General features: G+C 38.8%; 1 pseudogene; it reads left to right on the top strand.

Moving 5' to 3' along the window:
• The first annotated feature begins 4,094 nt into the window (after positions 1-4,094).
• Positions 4,095-4,611, top strand: LOC132047416 (protein transport protein Sec61 subunit beta-like; annotated as a pseudogene).
• The last annotated feature ends 13,309 nt before the right edge of the window (positions 4,612-17,920 follow it).

Below are 17,920 nucleotides of genomic sequence, written 5' to 3'. Positions count from 1 at the left end.
CGGGGTAGCATTATTTCGCTATAGTGGCCCTATAAGCGCTGTCGTCGAAGTGGTTGGTCAACCACTGAAGCAGTGCGCGCAGTGAAAATTTCCTATTTAAGAAATCATTTCGGGAATTGCCCCAATTTTCAATACCTAGATTTCCAGCCGCCCAGTTTGGGGGGAAACAAAAAAAAACAAAAACCTCTAGTCTTGATAGACCCTTCTAATGCCTTCAAATTCTCCTTCCACTTAGTAAAATTACTCCTAACCATTTAATTCTTGTTACTTAGAGGCATCAAGTGGGTGTTTTAAGTAATCTAGAGTTGGAGAGATGAAAGGTTAACAACATTTCCACATGGTCCTCTCTAAACAAAATCTGCCATGTTCTTCATCAAGAATAGATTAATAACCTAGATCTCTACATCCCTTCATCTTAAAAATAAGTTTTTCCATGGATTTAAAAATGGTCCATTCTCAAATAAGCTTAAAATCGGAAAATCACGTAGCCTCGTTGTGGATGGAATCTAGAAGTGGGTTGAGATCCAAAACCTTCCTTTGTAAATCCAAAGTCTCTTATGAAGTTTATAATGGGTATTTCCATTTTTGGGACTCACGACTGTCTCCAAACTCTTCTTGTGGATTACGAAATGGTGAGCAAATTAAAGGATCAACGGATGTTCGTGGTACCCGCTCGGCCATGAGGTAGGTTATGGCTTCCCTTTTTGGTAGACTCCGGTTAGTTTCATATATTCGTGTATTAGAAGGAACGGAGAATGCATGTGCAGGAGTTAGAGATTTGGGATGGAATCCGAGTGGGTTGTGACGAATGATTGTGAGTGTAGGATGATACATTTGTCCTAAGCTAATAGGCTGACGTAAGGAAGTGGTAATAATGTATATCAACTGATTGATCTGTTATGTGTAGGGACTAGCCACCCCGTTATGTTGTGTTGACTGCTCTATTGTGTTGGCTTGAAGCCATGAGTTGTTGGTAGATATGAGATCTTGTTATTCATCTTGATTTGGATATATTATTGGCATACCAATTGTGGTAATTGTGGTTCGGATTCATTGTTGGCATACCCACTATTGAAATCGTGATATTGATATATTGTTGACATACCCGCTGTTGGTATTGTGATATGATACATTGTTGGCGTACCCCCTTGTTGGTACTTGTGATATTGAACTTGATTGTTGATGTTGATACACGCATTGCACTCATTTCCACTCATTCATGATGCATGGCCGATACCCGGTGATGATCCGGTATCGTTGTTTGTGTGAAACTGATATTTGAAAAACTCTTTTGCTTGAGTTATTATGAGAAGGCCGATGTTCGAGGTCCAATTCCAGAATCATTGATTGTGTGAAACTGCTATTTCACAAAACTCTTTTACTTGAGTGATTGTAAGATGGCCGATGGCCGATGATTTATTCTGGCATCATTGTTGCATGGGCGATTCCGATGAATTTAAAAATTATTGTTAGTGCATGGACTCCATGGGTCCCCTAGGGTGGTGTTGGTGAGAACCCCCCGTGGGCAAAGATTTAGGGTCCCATCTGTCTGTTGGGCAAAGATCCGGGATGGGTGGCACTTATACTTCGCGAGTCACACTGGGTTGTATTACTGGGACGTCGATATTTCCGTCCAGAGGACATGTGTACACCGCATTTACATGGCATTGCACTGCATTCATACGTCATTGCATCGCATTATTGACTTGATTCAGAGATGTTTGGTGTTGTACTTGTGATGTTGGGTTTGGGTTGGTTGTATTCAGATTTGGCATGTAGAGGATTAGATGCTTCACTTAAGCGATGATGTGTATCTGGGCCCGATTACATTCGACTTATACTTGTTGATTTGTGTTGTTGAATTATCCCGGGACACTCCCCCTATGAAACTAGTTATTTGATTTGTTTATAAGTAATGTAGGATAAAAGGCGTTATAACAATGAGTTGACTCCTGGTCTAAAATGAACGATCTGAGGATTTATGTATTAGGAAATGGCACTAGTGATATCTGACTCGTAGCTATTAGAGAGTAGTTGTGTTCTAAGGATATTGATGCTATGATGTGTGTAGATAGACGTACGACTTGAATTAGTGATTATCATGGTTGTTTGTGAATTCTTTTACCAATATGTGTTACTAACCATTGTCGGCCTATGCTACTTACTCAGTACGCGTGGTTTGTACTGATATTGCACTTGCTACACCCTTTTCGGGGTGTAGGTTGTTTCAGGTGATGGATCGAAGCATAAGCAGAAACATGCGGTACCTATCTGGAAGACCTCCTCCCACTTCATTTCGGGATAGAGTTTGAGTCTTAGGACATAGTGGAGATATGGAATTAATTAGTTGCTCTTGTGCTAGTCTAGACCAGGTCATGGGAAATTTTATCGAGTCTGTAATCATGTATTGTTGTAATCATATAAACATTTGAGTTATTGAATATATTATGGAGTTCCGCTATATTTCTAATTATCTGATGCTTTAAAAGATTTGTTGCTTAATTGGTGTGTCTGTGAATGAGAGGGTTCGCATACCAAGGTCAAAAAGGTAGGTGCCCACACGGTCCCGAAATGGGTCATGACACAAACTCCTTGAGGATCGATAACTGACTAGCAAGAGTCACAATTGTTGCTACGACTGCTATATACACTTAAGTATAATATGAACTCAGCAATTCATAACCACCGATCTTTTATTACTTCGACATCCATGGGAATCCATTAGGCCTTCCACATCCTTTGTACGTCAAGTATATGCAAGTCCCATGTTTCATTCCACATCGGTATAACCGTAAAATATGCTCTATCTATGTGGCTAATCTGAAATCACCATCGCACACTAGATATCAATAACTATCTTTATATTACTATAACCTTATGTATATGACCCTTAAATCATGACAGTGTTTAAGCATTTAGGGAAAATAAGTGTTTTTGTCCCTGTGTTATGTCATTATTATGGTTTTGGTCCTTGTGATATTTGACTTCGCATATTCAACTTTTAATTAATCAAAGTGGGTGATTTTGTCCTTATACTAATGGTGGTTACTGATGCAAACATACATGTTAATCCTATCAAGGGAAATTACGGTATTTAACATATTACAATATATAATAATAATAATAATAATAATAATAATAATAATAATAATAATAATAATAATAATAATATCTTTTGTCCTACACTTTACTTTACTAAAGTGTGTTCTCTCTCTCCATCTCTCTATTTATCCTTTTTGTTTTTTCTCTTCGAATCAAACGACGAACTCAACCAAATTTGTTGAAATTCGAAGAGGAAATTCACGGTGAAGCTCATATCGGAGTGAATTTTGCTCGGATTATATTAAATTTCTAGTTCTCTTCTCCATTTTTCCAATTTGATCTAGCGGTATATGGTTCTTTTCATCCCTCATCTATCTTTTTTCATAGGCTCCAGTCAAGGTGTTTGGTTCTTGAAATCTATTATTTTTATCTGATTTTTCGATTAAGCTCTCAAATTAGTGCTTTATCTGATTTGCATGTCTGAAGCTTTTTCTTGCAAATAAAAAGTGTGTGGTAGCTCACGTTTGGCTGTGAAGAATGTGTTTGTGGGTCTTTTGTTTCGCCTAAATTTATATATTTTTCTTTAAAAAAATTGCTACGACTCTCCCTTCTATGCTCAATGCAAATTTTTTGGATATTTTTGGAGCTGATAGGCTCTTAAATATTGGATTATACAGTTTGGGGGAGTGAAGAAAAATATGAGCTTTGAAATCTAAAGGTGGAGTTCCAGTTTGGATTTTGGCAATTGCGAACTAGGTAATACAACTTCTAAGATATTAATTTCTAGAAAAATCTATTGAGTATTTTTCTCTTGTATGTTTGAAACTGACACCTATTGCTAAACTTTGATTATTGCTGTCATGATATTTATTGTGAATATTTGTTGTTTTCCGTATTTGCTATGCTGAATTGAGCTAAAGATAGAATCTTGCCAATGCTTCCTACCGAATTTCTCTTTCAGTAAAAACACAGGTTAAACTTTTTCTCATTCATTTTCCTCTCTGTGTTATAATTTCCTTCTAGATCGAAGAGACCTTTTTCAGTGATTAAAAATCGCTTTGGGTGGAGGTGGACCGTAGGGGGGAACTGCTGCAGCAAATGTTGCTAACCTACGTCGAAGGATGACCACTGGTGGTGGTGTAGGAGGAGCAGGTGGTACCATGCTTCAATTTTACACTGATGATTCCCTAGGCCTCAAGATATCCCCCAGTGTTGTGCTTCTGATGAGTATTGGCTTCATAGCCTTTGGTGTGATCCTTCACTTCAGGGTAAGCTTTACTTTGTCTGTAGTGAGGCCTAAAGAAATTTGGATGTCTCTTTCCTGACTTAGGAAATTTTTGTTGAGCAACAGCTTTGTTCGTTGAAGAAAAACTGATGATGTAGCTTTTTTTTATTATTATTATTATTTTTTTGTCTATGCAATGAAGTTATAGAAAAAATTTCTAGTTATGAGTTAAAAAAAGAATTTATCTTTCGGTGTTCTACTTTAGTATGTGCTCTTTCCCTTTAGAAGAATTAAATTTATTACTCAATAAATTAGTATACTCCTAGAATGAGATTGTTACATTGTTCATAAGTTAATATATATATATATATATATATATATATATATATATATATATATATATATATATATATATATATATATATATATATATATAGTTTGTCGTTCTATTCACATGAATGAATGTTACTAATGATGAAAATGTAATTAACCACCGAATATTGTAACACATATGGTAGAGGAGCTATATTTGTAAATTTGGAAAATACACGATGCAAATTTCTCCTACAGTCTCAAGTACTTTTGAAGTTCATTTATATGAAAGTCAGACGGAACTTAAAATTTTGGCTAAATTTGTTGTCGAAAAAAATGGTGCCTTTGATCTGCTATTGTCCAAGTGAATCATGAAGACGATAAAGCTAAAATCAAGAATGAGAGATAATTATTCATGTTGCATTCAGTTTTAAAAGGGAAAACACAATCATTTACATGTCACCAGAGCATGATTAACGTTAAATTCATCAAGAAAGAACTAGATCTAAATTCATGTACGTAATGTCATCGATTTGCTTTAACTTCTTTATTTTAGGGAAAGTTTTCTTCTTAGCTCGTGGCTCACTGCTTACTCTCTTGTTTTTTTGAGAAACGCTTCTTGTAATCTCGACAGTGGTACGTATGGTTTTCCCATTTTCTCAATGATGAGTGACCTTGTACCTTCTCTGAAATGCTCACCAATCTCTTCTAAAATGAATGCGGAACTCCTCAATTGTTCTTGAGATACCCTTGGCTAGTTAGGTTGATTGACCTACAATTGTTACACCTGGGAAATTTCCCCTCAGCGTACAGTGAATAGACAAACGAAGGGCATGACGTATACGAGGTTTGGACAAGTAAGAAATAGTCTTTATGGTCCTAATTAAGATTTCCAAAGACATTCGGGTTAAGGCAAGAAAGTTGTTAAGGAAAGCGAGTTATAAGTTGTGTGTCGGGCAAAATTATGAGTATCGAGTTAATGATGTTTTAATGATGCTTTGAGGAAGAGTTATAATGTCCCTTAGATTGTTAATAAAGTGATAAACAAGTGTTAAGAAGGTTCCATAAGGATTGGAAATCGAACGAGACGACGGGAACAACTTCGGTGAAACTGTGAGTTTCACGACCATGTTCCACGGACCATGGAAGGGTCCGTGGAACTGCCAACAGAGATGGTGGCCGGCTGGTCGTGAAGAGTCCACGGACCATGGAAGAGTCCATGGAACTCCCGACGGCTAAAATGTTCCAAGTCTTTAAATGCAATCCCAACTTCATTTATTTCATTTCCACACACTTCTTCAACCTCTCAAGACCTCTAGAACATTCCATAAATTTCATCCACAAGAAAAACAAAGGAAATCAAAGATCAACAACAAGAATTGAATTGAATCAAGTGTACGAAATTCATCAAAGTTCATCCAAGCTAAGGAATCTCAAGATAAGTGAACTAGGGTTTTGGTGCAAAAGAAGTATTGCCACTCAAGACTTGTTTCTACACTATCTAAGGTAAGTTTCATGATCTCCCCATGTTGTTTGAAGTATTTATAGGTTGAAACACTTGGATTGTAGAAGAGTATAGAAAATGGGTCATAAATGTGTGAATAGTGCTATTGTTGAGTAGTAGTTGGAATGAATCCTGAAAATGAATATGTTGAGATTATAAATACGTTATAAATGACATTTAGAACATGGAATAAGTATTATATGCGAAAGAACGCGATAGTGAAATTTGGTTATGATTATGGAGAATTTGGAGTGAAGTTGTGAAATGTGGGCAATGCAATTGAATGATGCTTATTGTTTATGATATTGTGATTGTTGTTATGAATGTTGGGAGTTGATATGGAATATGGAGGAAAGTAGTATAAACAAAGGAAATGCTACCCAATTTTCTCTAGCTTTAGTAATTACGTTCTTATGATTGTTTAGCTAATGTCGATACGAATTCCCTTGAGGGTATAAACGAGTGCATTAAAGGAGAATGAGCAAGCGATAGAATAGTTAAATGACAAAGCTATGTGAGGCTAGCCCTTTCCTTCTAAGGCATGAATCTTATGGTATGAATTTCCTCCTTCTTCATGAATTCCCTATCTTAAAGAAAGCTAATAGCCCTTTTTTATGAATAGTTGTATGAGATAAGAGATACGTTATGAGTATGATAATGATGATGATAAGTTTAAGTCTAAAGAAGCTGTAGCCCATGATATGATGTTCCTATAAAGCTAATGATGCTATTTATAATCTATTGATGTGATCATTATATACACTCATCTTATGCTTGTTCCTTCAAGATGAGGCAGAATGCCTATGAATGCTCCATAATGAAATCGGGGGTCCACGACCTTATGTCACCCCGATAAAGTATGATTATCTATGAGTCTCTATGCATGCATTATGATGAGTTATGATAAGTATATTATGATGAGCATACTATGATGAGCATATGATGATATTACACCGCGCCTATATGACCGGCCAGTCACCGCCAAAGCGGGCAGCTATACACAATGGCCAGATGGCATGGGCAGACACCACTAGTGGGCGGCATGAGATGGTACCCCGAACGCAGGAGGCCTGGATGCAGGCTAATGCTAATGTTATTTATTATCACACCGTACCTATATGGTCGGGCAGTTTATACCTTTATGCATATATGATATGATGATGAGTATGAAAGTAAGCCAGCTTGCATTATTTCTTTTATGATTCGATCGGTCCGGTTGCTCCTCATTTGATGCCTCACCTTATTTTATTGATGTGTCATTATTGTTTATGCCTTACATACTCAGTACAATATTCGTACTGACGTCCGTTTTCTTTGGACGCTGTGTTCATGCCCACAGGTAGACAGGGAGGTGATCCAAACTCATAAGAGCCATTAGCCGATCGAGAGCACTCCACTTTTTTCGGATGTGCCATTGATTATTCTTTTGGTATATATGTATATATATTTTGGGCACGACGGGGTTCTGTCCCGTCCATATGTCTAGTACTCCAGTAGAGGCTCATAGATACGCAGTGTGGGTAGTATGGTCTCATAGTCTTCATGTATATGCATGTGTGTGTGTGTGTATATATATATATATATATATTATTTTGATAGCCAAAGGGCTTATGGTTATAAAAGTAAATATGTTTCAAATACTAATAGATTTCTATGATCACGAGTATATATATATATATATATATATATATATATATATATATATATATATATATATATTGAATGAGAGCGGACGAGTAACGAGAATGAGTGGTGTTCGATGGTTAGCCACTAGATACCCGTCAAGACCCGGTGGCCGAGTCGTGACGAAGTGGTATCGGAGCGATTCGGTCCCAGGAAGTGTCTACGAGCCGTATCTAGTAGAGTCTTGTTTATGGTGTGTTGCGCGCCACGCTAATAAACGAATGGGAGGCTATAGGGCATTTAGAAAAAATGACCATTTTTCTTCTTATGAGATCGTGCGGTAGAGCCGTGTATAAGATTTAATCCTCCCTAATAAGTGTGTTATGATTTCAGAAATGCCACCAAAAGGGAAAGCTAAAGCCGCCCAGAAGGGCAAGACTACGGCCGAAAAAGGCGGGAAGAGAGCCGCCTATGAATATAGATGTGGGTGAATCACATCATGAGGCTCTATCTAATGCCTCTACTACTCCGCCTATTACGGAAGAACAAGAAGGGGCTTCAGCTTCAGCTCCTATGCCCCCAGTTCCTCCACCGGCTACTTCAGGTCAACAAGTGACCGAAGCCATCCATTTATTGACACAATTGGGTGCCGCTCAGGCACAGCGGCAGAATGTGAGCCCAAGTGATCGGTCAGCTAGTACTAGAGCTCGTGACTTCATGAGTTTAAATCCTCCGGAATTCTTTGGGTCAAAGCCGGATGAAGACCCGTAAGGCTTTATTAATGAAATGTTGAGAACATTGCGAATTATTCATGCCTCCGAAACTGAATCCGTGGAGTTAGCATCATATAGACTCTGGGATGTGGCGGTTTTATGGTATAATAACTGGATAGCATCGAGGCAAGAGAATGCACCTCCTCCCGTGTGGCAAGAATTTGTAGATGCCTTCATTCGCCACTACTTGCCACCAGAGGTCCGCCGAGCTAGAGCGGATAGATTCCTAAATTTAAAGCAAGGGAGTATGAGTGCATAGGAGTATAGCCTTCAATTTAATTCTTTGGCTAGATATGCCCCTACAATGGTGGCCGACATGGGCGATAGGGTGCATAGATTTGTGAGTGGCTTAGGGCCACATTTATTTAAAGATTTCTTAATGGCTTCATTGCAAGATGGGATAGATATTTCCCGCATTCAAGCCCATGCCCAAAACCTAGAAGGACAACAACCTCCGCAGAGGGGTGATCGTGATGTTGATAGAGGGCAAAGCAAAAGGGCCAGATCTATGGGCACAGGCAGTGATTATAGAGGGGGATCAAGGCAGACACATTCCAGACACTCAGGCCAGTCGGTGACTAGTGCACCTCCCCGATTTACAGGTAGGAGGTTTGATCGCTCCTTTCGTTCGGGACGAGGTCGAGGTTCGAGGCCTCGGGTTCACGACGGGGGAGACTATAGCCAGAAGAGACCTCCAGTACCGCGATGCAGTCAGTGCGATAGATTACACTCCGGACAGTGTCGCCAGGGTTCAGATGCTTGCTATACTTTTGTGGTCGGAGTAGGGCACGCGATGAGACATTGCTATCGATGGCGGCGAGTCGGGGCCCGGCCCGGGATCGTAGGCGGTTCATCTTCCGGTGCGCCCGGTAGGGGCGACTCTCGAGATTCTAGCAGGTCGAGGTAGAGGCCGGAGGGGAGCATCTACTTCAAGTGCTACTCAGCCCCGCATGTATGCTTTAGCCGGACGACAGGACCTCGAGTCCTCCCCAGATGTGGGTACAGGTACATTATCAGTATTTTCCTATGATGTGTATGCATTGATAGATTCGGGTTTCACATTATCTTATATTACTCCATATGTTTCAAATCTCATTGGCGTGAAACCCGAGCCAATCAAATCTTTTGAGATATCCACTCCGGTTGGTGATCCCGTGATAGCTAGACAAGTATGCAAAGATTGTATAGTTGTGATATCATTCCATGAGACTACGGTGATCTAATTGAGTTAGAAATGTTAGATTTTGACGTGATTATGGGTATGGATTGGTTGGCCTCATGTTATGCTAATGTTGATTGCCGGATGAAACTAGTTCGATTTCAATTTTTGGGAGAGCCCGTGCTCGAATGGAAAGGTAATTCGGCAACTCCAAGAGGTAGGTTTATTTCCTACCTTAAGGAAAGAAAGATGATAGCTAAGGGATATATTTATCATCTAATCCGAGTTCATGATACGGAAGCAAAGTTGCCAACTTTCCAATCCGTTCTGGTAGTGAATGAATTCCCGGATGTATTTCCAGATGAACTTTCAGGCCTTCCTCCGGAAAGAGAAATTGATTTCACCATTGATGTGTTTCCGGACACCAAGCCTATTTCTATTCCTCCTTATCGAATGGCTCCGGCAGAATTGAAAGAGCTAAAGGCGCAGTTGAAAGATTTGCTTGAGAAGGGGTTTATTAGACCCAGTTCATCACCATGGGGAACCCCAGTCTTATTTGTAAGAAAGAAAGATGGTTCCCTACGAATGTGCATTGATTACCGGCAGTTGAATAAGGTAACCATAAAGAAAAAATATCCTCTTCCGAGAATTGATGACTTATTTGATCAACTACAGGGTGCCAAGTGGTTTTTCAAGATAGATTTGAGATCAGGTTATCATCAAGTTAGAGTTAGAGAAAAAGATATTCCCAAGACAGCTTTCAGAACGAGATATGGCCATTATGAAATCCGGGTGATGTCGTTTGGACTAACTAATACCCCAGCAGTGTTCGTGAATTTGATGAATAATGTATTCAGGCCTCTTTTGGATCTATTTGTAATAGTGTTCATTGATGATATTCTGGTGTATTCTCGCACAGAATTAGAATATGCATACCATTTATGTATCGTTCTTGGAATCCTTCGAACTCGGGAGTTGTATGCAAAATTTTCAAAATGCGAGTTTTGGTTAAATTCTGTGACATTTTTGGGTCATGTTATTTCAGATGATGGCATTCGAGTGGACACTCTGTGAAGACTTGGCCAAGGCTTACGCCTACCGAAGTTCGTATTTTTTTGGGATTGGCAGGTTATTATAGAAGGTTCGTAGAGGGCTTTTCATCTATTTCAACCCCATTGACGAAACTAACCCAGAATTCAGCAAAATTTCAATGGAATGATGTTCTTGTAGCGTAGCTTCCAAGTTGAAGAACGGAGTTAACCTCGACTCCGGTCTTAACACTTCCCGGAAGGGCCGGATGGTTATGTGGTATCTTGTGACGCTTCGGCGTGGGGTTAGGATGTGTATTGATGCGGCACGGTAAAGTCATTGTACGTGGCCGGGAGCAGAGACAAACATGAAAAGGTGCCCCAACTCATGATCTCGAATTGGCTGCAGTTATTAATGCGTTAAAGATGTGGAGACATTATTTGTATGGTGTGCATGTTGATGTCTATACATATCACAAGAGTCTCCAATACATCTTCAAACAAAAGGAGTTGAATCTACGGCAGAGGCGGTGGTTAGAATTACTGAAAGATTATGATGTGAATATATTATACCACCCCGGAAAGGCAAATGTAGTAGCTAACGCGCTTAGACGCCGATCAATGGGTAGCTTATGTGAAGTTCCTTCGGAGAAGAAAGAAATGATTCATGAACTCCACCAATTATCTAATCTTAGGGTATGCTTAATTGATTCAGGTGGTGCAGGGGTTAGTGTTAATAATCCCACAGTTTCATCCTTGGATATGGAAGTAAAAGAGCGGCAATACGAAGATCCTCAATTAATCCATTATAGAGATATATGTCATGCAAAAGAGAAGTCCCCATTTGAAACCTCTATAGACGGAATTCTTAGATACTGAGGCAGGCTATGTGTTCTAAATGTTGCAGAATTATGCCGCCGAATTCTAGAAGAAGCTCATTATTCTCAGTATTCTATTCATCCAGGAACGACGAAGATTTATCACGATCTCAAGTTGATGTATTGGTGGGATGGCATGAAAAGAGGCATAGCAGAATTTGTAGCCCAATGTCCAAATTGCCAGCAAGTGAAGATAGAACACCAAAAGTCATGGGGATTATTGCAAGCAATGGAAATTCCTAATTGGAAATGGGAAGTGATCAACATGGATTTTATTGTAGGATTGCCCTATTCTCGAGGCAAGTATGATTCTATATGGGTGATTGTGGATAGATTGACGAAAGCAGCTCATTTTCTTCCAGTCAGAACTATATACTCAGTAGAATATTATGCAAGGTTGTATATCAAGGAAATTGTGAGACTCCATGGTATCCCAATATCCATTATTACGGACAGAGAGCACGAGCTGACAAACCAAGTTCGGAGATCCTTTCAAGAAGGTCTAGGTACTCAAGTGAGGCTCAGCACGGCATTTCATCCACAGACTGATGGACAAGCCGAACCTACTATTCAGACTTTAAAGGATATGCTAAGAGCATGCATTCTAGATTTTGATGGTAGTTGGGACAACCACTTACCCCTAATCGAGTTTGCATATAACAATAGCTATCATTCCAGTATCCAAATGGCTCCGTATGAAGCTTTATATGGAAGGAAGTGCAGATCTCCAATAGGATGGTTTGAAATAGGAGAGGTGCAGCTAATAGGCCTTGAGTTGATTCAACAAGCTGTAGAGAAAGTCAAGGTGATCCGAGACCGATTGTTAACAGCACAAAGTCGCCAAAAATCTTATGCGGACAACCGCCAGTGAGACTTAGAATTTCAAGTTGATGATTGGGTGTTTATGAAGGTGTCGCCAATGAAAGGGTGATGAGATTTGGTAAGAAAACAAAGCTAAGTCCTCAATATATTGGACCCTATAAGATCATCCGCAAGGTGGGTCAAGTAGCTTATGAATTGAACTTGCCTTCAGAATTTGAATTAGTCCATCCAGTTTTCCATGTCTCAATGCTCCGCAAATGTGTTGGAGATCCTACGAAGATTGTGCCAATCGATGATGTTCAGATCACAGAAAAGCTAGCCTACGAAGAAGTGCCTATTGCCATAGTAGACAGGCAAGTACGGAAACTTCGGAATAAAGAAGTAGCCTCTGTTAAAGTCTTGTGGCGGAATAACAATCAAGAATAAAAGACTTGGGAAGCGGAGGAGAAGATGAAATCCATATATCCGCATTTATTTGAGCACCCAGAGGAGATCTATGATGAGACATCAAGATTATAAGGTATGTATGCTTTTCTTTTATGCATATAGGTCGTGTGTGGCCAATTTATGTTGCAATTGTGTTGTGGCCCTGTGAGGCAATGTTATTATGGGTTGTTGTGACAGGATGGTAGCGCCATATTATAATGGAAACTCCGGCGAAATTTTTATAGAATTCTCGATGACTTAACATTCGAGGACAAATGTTCCAAAAGGGGGGAAGAATGTTACACCTGGGAAATTTCCCCTTAGCGTAGAGCGAATAGACTAACGAAGGGCATGACGTATATGAGGTTTGGACAAGTAAGAAATAGTCTTTATTGTTACACCTTGGAAAAGTTTCCGTTAGCGTACAGTGAATAGACTAACGAAGTGTACGACGTATACGGTGTTTTGATAAGTAAGAAATAGCATTTAATGGTCCTAATTAAGATTTCAAAGACATTTGAAGTAGGGGACGAAAGTTGTTAAGGAAAGTAAGGTATATGTCATGTGTCGGGCAAGATTTACGAGTATCGAATTAATGATGACTTAATGAAGTTTTGGAGAAGGGTTATAATGTCCTTGGATTGTTAATGAAGTGTTAAATAAGTGTTAAGAAGGTTCCATGAGGATTTAAGAACAAACAAATAAAGGAATTGAGTTTATGGGAACTTTGGTAAAACTTGGCAAAATTTTCGGATAAAAGTTTGGTCCAAATTGGTGGGGGAATATCTCCTATAATATGAGGAGTTTTCGTGTGTTTCTTTTTTCCAAATTGAATTTCATCGAGTCTAGTTTCCAACGCAACAAACTGCTCGTCAATATGATGTCTGAGTAAAACGTTATGGCCATTCTACGACAGACTGTCTGAGCAAAAAATTCTGCGGACCATTTGACGCCCAGTAGAATTTTTGACGGCCCGTAGAAAATTCTACGGTCCGTCAAATTGACACAGCCCACTGTCAAATGGTCACAAGGACCCATTTTTGATCGGGGGGCAGTTCTACGGACCATTTTGACGGTCCGTAGGAATTTATACGGCCCGTCAAAATGGGCGCGAAGATTGCTCGACGAGATTTAATTCATTTCATTTTTCATTCCACACAAGTCAAGAACTCTCTAGAATATTCTCTACTCTTCATCCACAAGAAAACAAAGGAAATCAAAGATCAATGTCAAGAATTCAAGTGAATCAAGTGTAAGAAATTCATCAAAGTTCATCTAAGTCAAGAAATCCCAAGAAAAGTGAACTAGGGTTTTGGCGTAAGGAGAGTATTACCACTCATGTTCCTACACCATCTAAGGTGAGTTTCATGATCTTTTCATATTATTTGAAGTATTTGAAAAGTTGAAATACTTGGATTCTACTAGAACATAGAAAATGGGTCATAAATGTGGGAATAGTCTTTTGATGTTGAGTAGTAGTTTGGAATGAATCATGGAAATGGATATGTTGTGATTGTAGGTAGATTGTGAATGACATTTAGAACATGGAATGAGCATTATATATGGAAGAACGTAATAGTAAATTATGACCATGATTATGGGGAAATTGAAGTAATATTGTGAAATGTGGATAATGTAGATAAATGATGATTGTTATTTAAGATATTATGAATGATATTACGGATGTTTGGGAGTTGATATGGAATATGGAGGAAGTCATATAAACAAAGGAAATGCTGCCCAATTTTCTCTAGCTTTAGTAAGCCCGTTCATATAATCGTGTAGCTAATGCCGATACGAATTCTCTTGAAGGTAAAACGTGTGCATTAAAGGAGAACGAGCAAGCAATAGAATAGTTAAACAACAAAGGTATGTGAGTCTAGTCCTTTCTTTCTAAGGCATGAATCTTATGACATGTAATTCCTTCTTCTTCATGAATTCCCTATCTTCAAGGAAACAAAGAGTCTATGTTCATGAATAGCTATATAATATGAGAGGTGCTTTATGAATACGATAATGATAATGACGAGCTTAAGTCTAAAGATCCTAGAGTTCATGATATGATGTCTTTACGAAGTTAATGATGTCGACTATGACTTATTGATGTTTTACTTATGTGTACTCACCTTAAAACGTTAGTCTCTCCAAGGTGAGATATAAATCTTATGATTACTCCATAACGTAATCGGTGGTTCACGACCATATGTCACCCCGACACGGCTATAGTTGCCCTCAAGTTCTAATGTATGTTTTGATGATGAATGCGTAATGATGTTAAATTATGATAAAGCCATGATATGCCTATGAGATGAATAAAAATGATAAGTATATGATATGTACGACGATGTGATTCCACCGCGCCTAATTGGCTGGACATGTCACCGCTAAAGCGGGCTGCTAGTGATTCCACTGTGCCTAAATGGCCGGACATGTCACCGCTACGGCGGGCTGCTATGATTCCACCGGGCCTAGAAGGCCGGACACGATCACCACTAGTGGGCTGCATATGATGGTTACCCGAACACGAGTTAACGATGACGATGTATGAATGATATAATGATGTATGAACGGTATAATGATGTATACGCTATGGTAGTTCACATGATATGCTACGTATGATATATGTATAAAATGTATCCATTCGAAGGTTATGTCATCATCTTATGCCTTGTGATTTCTCTATTATGTTCATTTCATTCATGCCTTACATACTCGCACAATGTTCGTTTCGACGTCCGTTTTCTTTGGACGCTCGTGTTCATGCCCACGTGTAGACAGGAGGTGATCCACTCGTAGGAGTTACTAGCTGTTTGAGAGCACTCCATTTTCCCGGAGGTGCCATTGTTTATTCTTTTGGTATATATATGTAAATATATTCATATATATTATATATATATATATATATATATATATATATCTACATGTCTAGTACTCTAGTAGAGGCTCGTAGATACGTATGTGTGGGAAATATGGTCTCACTGGTTCTTATGTATATATATATATATATATATATATATATATATATATATATATATATATATATATATACTATTATGATAGCTTTGGCAAGGGCTTATGTGTATATAGTAAATATGTTTCAAATGAAAGTCGTTTCTATGATTATGAGTATAAGAAATGTGAATGACGCAAGATGAGTAATAGGATGAGAGGTGCTCGGTGGTTATCTCCGGGTACCCATCATGGCCCGTAGCCGGGTCGTGACATTTATGGTCCTAATTAAGATTTCCAAAGACATTCGGGTTAAGGCAAGAAAGTTGTTAAGGAAAGCGAGTTATAAGTTGTGCATCGGGCAAAATTACAAGTATCGAGTTAATGATGTTTTAATGATATTTTGAGGAAGATTTATAACGTCCCTTAGATTGTTAATGAAGTGATAAACAAATGTTAAGAAGGTTCCATAAGGATTGGAGATCGAACGAGACAACGGGAACAACTTCGGTGAAACTGTGAGTTTCAAGACCATGTTCCACGGACCATGGAATGTTCCACGGACCATGGAAGGGTCCGTGAACTGCGCCAAGCAGAGATGGTGGCTGGCTGGTCATGAACTACGACCAGAACCACGGCAACACAAGGTTCCACGGACCGTGGAAGAGTCCGTGGAACTCCCGATGGGCGAAATGTTCCAAGTCTTTAAATGTAATCCCAACTTCATTTATTTCATTTCCACACACTTCTTCAACCTCTCAAGACCTCTAGAACATTCCATATATTTCATCCACAAGAAAAACAAAGGAAATCAAAGATCAACAACAAGAATTGAAGTGAATCAAGTGTACGAAATTCATCAAAGTTCATCCAAGCTAAGGAATCTCAAGATAAGTGAACTAGGGTTTTGGTGCAAAAGGAGTATTGGAACTCAAGACTTGTTTCTATGCTATATAAGGTAAGTTTCATGATCTTCCCATGTTGTTTGAAGTATTGATAGGTTGAAACACTTGGATTGTAGAAGAGTATAGAAAATGGGTCATAAATGTGTGAATAGTGCTATTGTTGAGTAGTAGTTGGAATGAATCCTGAAAATGGATATGTTGAGATTATAAATACGTTATAAATGACATTTAGAACATGGAATAAGTATTATATGCGAAAGAACGCGATAGTGAACTTTGGTTATGATTATGGAGAATTTGGAGTGAAGTTGTGAAATGTGGGCAATGCAATTGAATGATGCTTATTGTTTATGATATTGTGATTGTCATTATGAACGTTGGAAGTTGATATGGAATATGGAGGAAAGTAGTATAAACAAAGGAAATGCCGCCCAATTTTTTCTAGCTTTAGTAAGTACGTTCTTATGATTGTTTAGCTAATGTCGATACGAATTCCCTTGAAGGTATAAACGAGTGCATTAAAGGAGAATGAGCAAGCGATAGAATAGTTAAACGACAAAGGTATGTGAGGCTAGTCCTTTTCTTCTAAGGCATGAATTTTATGGTATGAATTTCCTCCTTCTTCATGAATTCCCTATCTTCAAGAAAGCTAAGAGCCCTTGTTTATGAATAAATACATACGAGATAAGAGATACGTTATGAGTATGATAATGATGATGATAAGTTTAAGTCTAAAGAAGCTGTAGCCCATGATATTATGTTCCTATAAAGCTAATGATGCTATTTATAATCTATTGATGTGATCATTATATACACTCACCTTATGCTTGTTCCTTCAAGGTGAGGCAGATTGCTTATGAATGCTCCATAATAAAATCGGGGGTCCACGACCTTATGTCACCCCAATAAAGTATGATTAAGTCTCTATGCATGCATTATGATGAGTTATGATAAGTATATTATGATGAGCATACTATGATGAGCATATGATGATGTTACACCACGCGCCTATATGGTCGACAAATCACCGCCAAGGCGGGGACTATACACCATGGCCGCATGGCAATGGGCGTACACCACTAGTGGGCGGCATGAGATGGTACCCCGAACGCAGGAGGCCTGGACGCAGGCTAATGCTAATGTTATTGATTATCACACCGTTCCTATATGGTCGGGCAGTTTATACCTTTATGCATATATGAAATGATGATGAGTATGAAAGTAAGCCAGCTTGTATTATTTCTTATATGATTCAGTCAATCACAGATTGCTCC

This window comes from Lycium ferocissimum, chromosome 2 (genome assembly GCF_029784015.1).
Source record: "Lycium ferocissimum isolate CSIRO_LF1 chromosome 2, AGI_CSIRO_Lferr_CH_V1, whole genome shotgun sequence".
Taxonomy (NCBI): domain Eukaryota; kingdom Viridiplantae; phylum Streptophyta; class Magnoliopsida; order Solanales; family Solanaceae; genus Lycium; species Lycium ferocissimum.
This window is presented reverse-complemented; position numbering and strand designations above follow the sequence as displayed.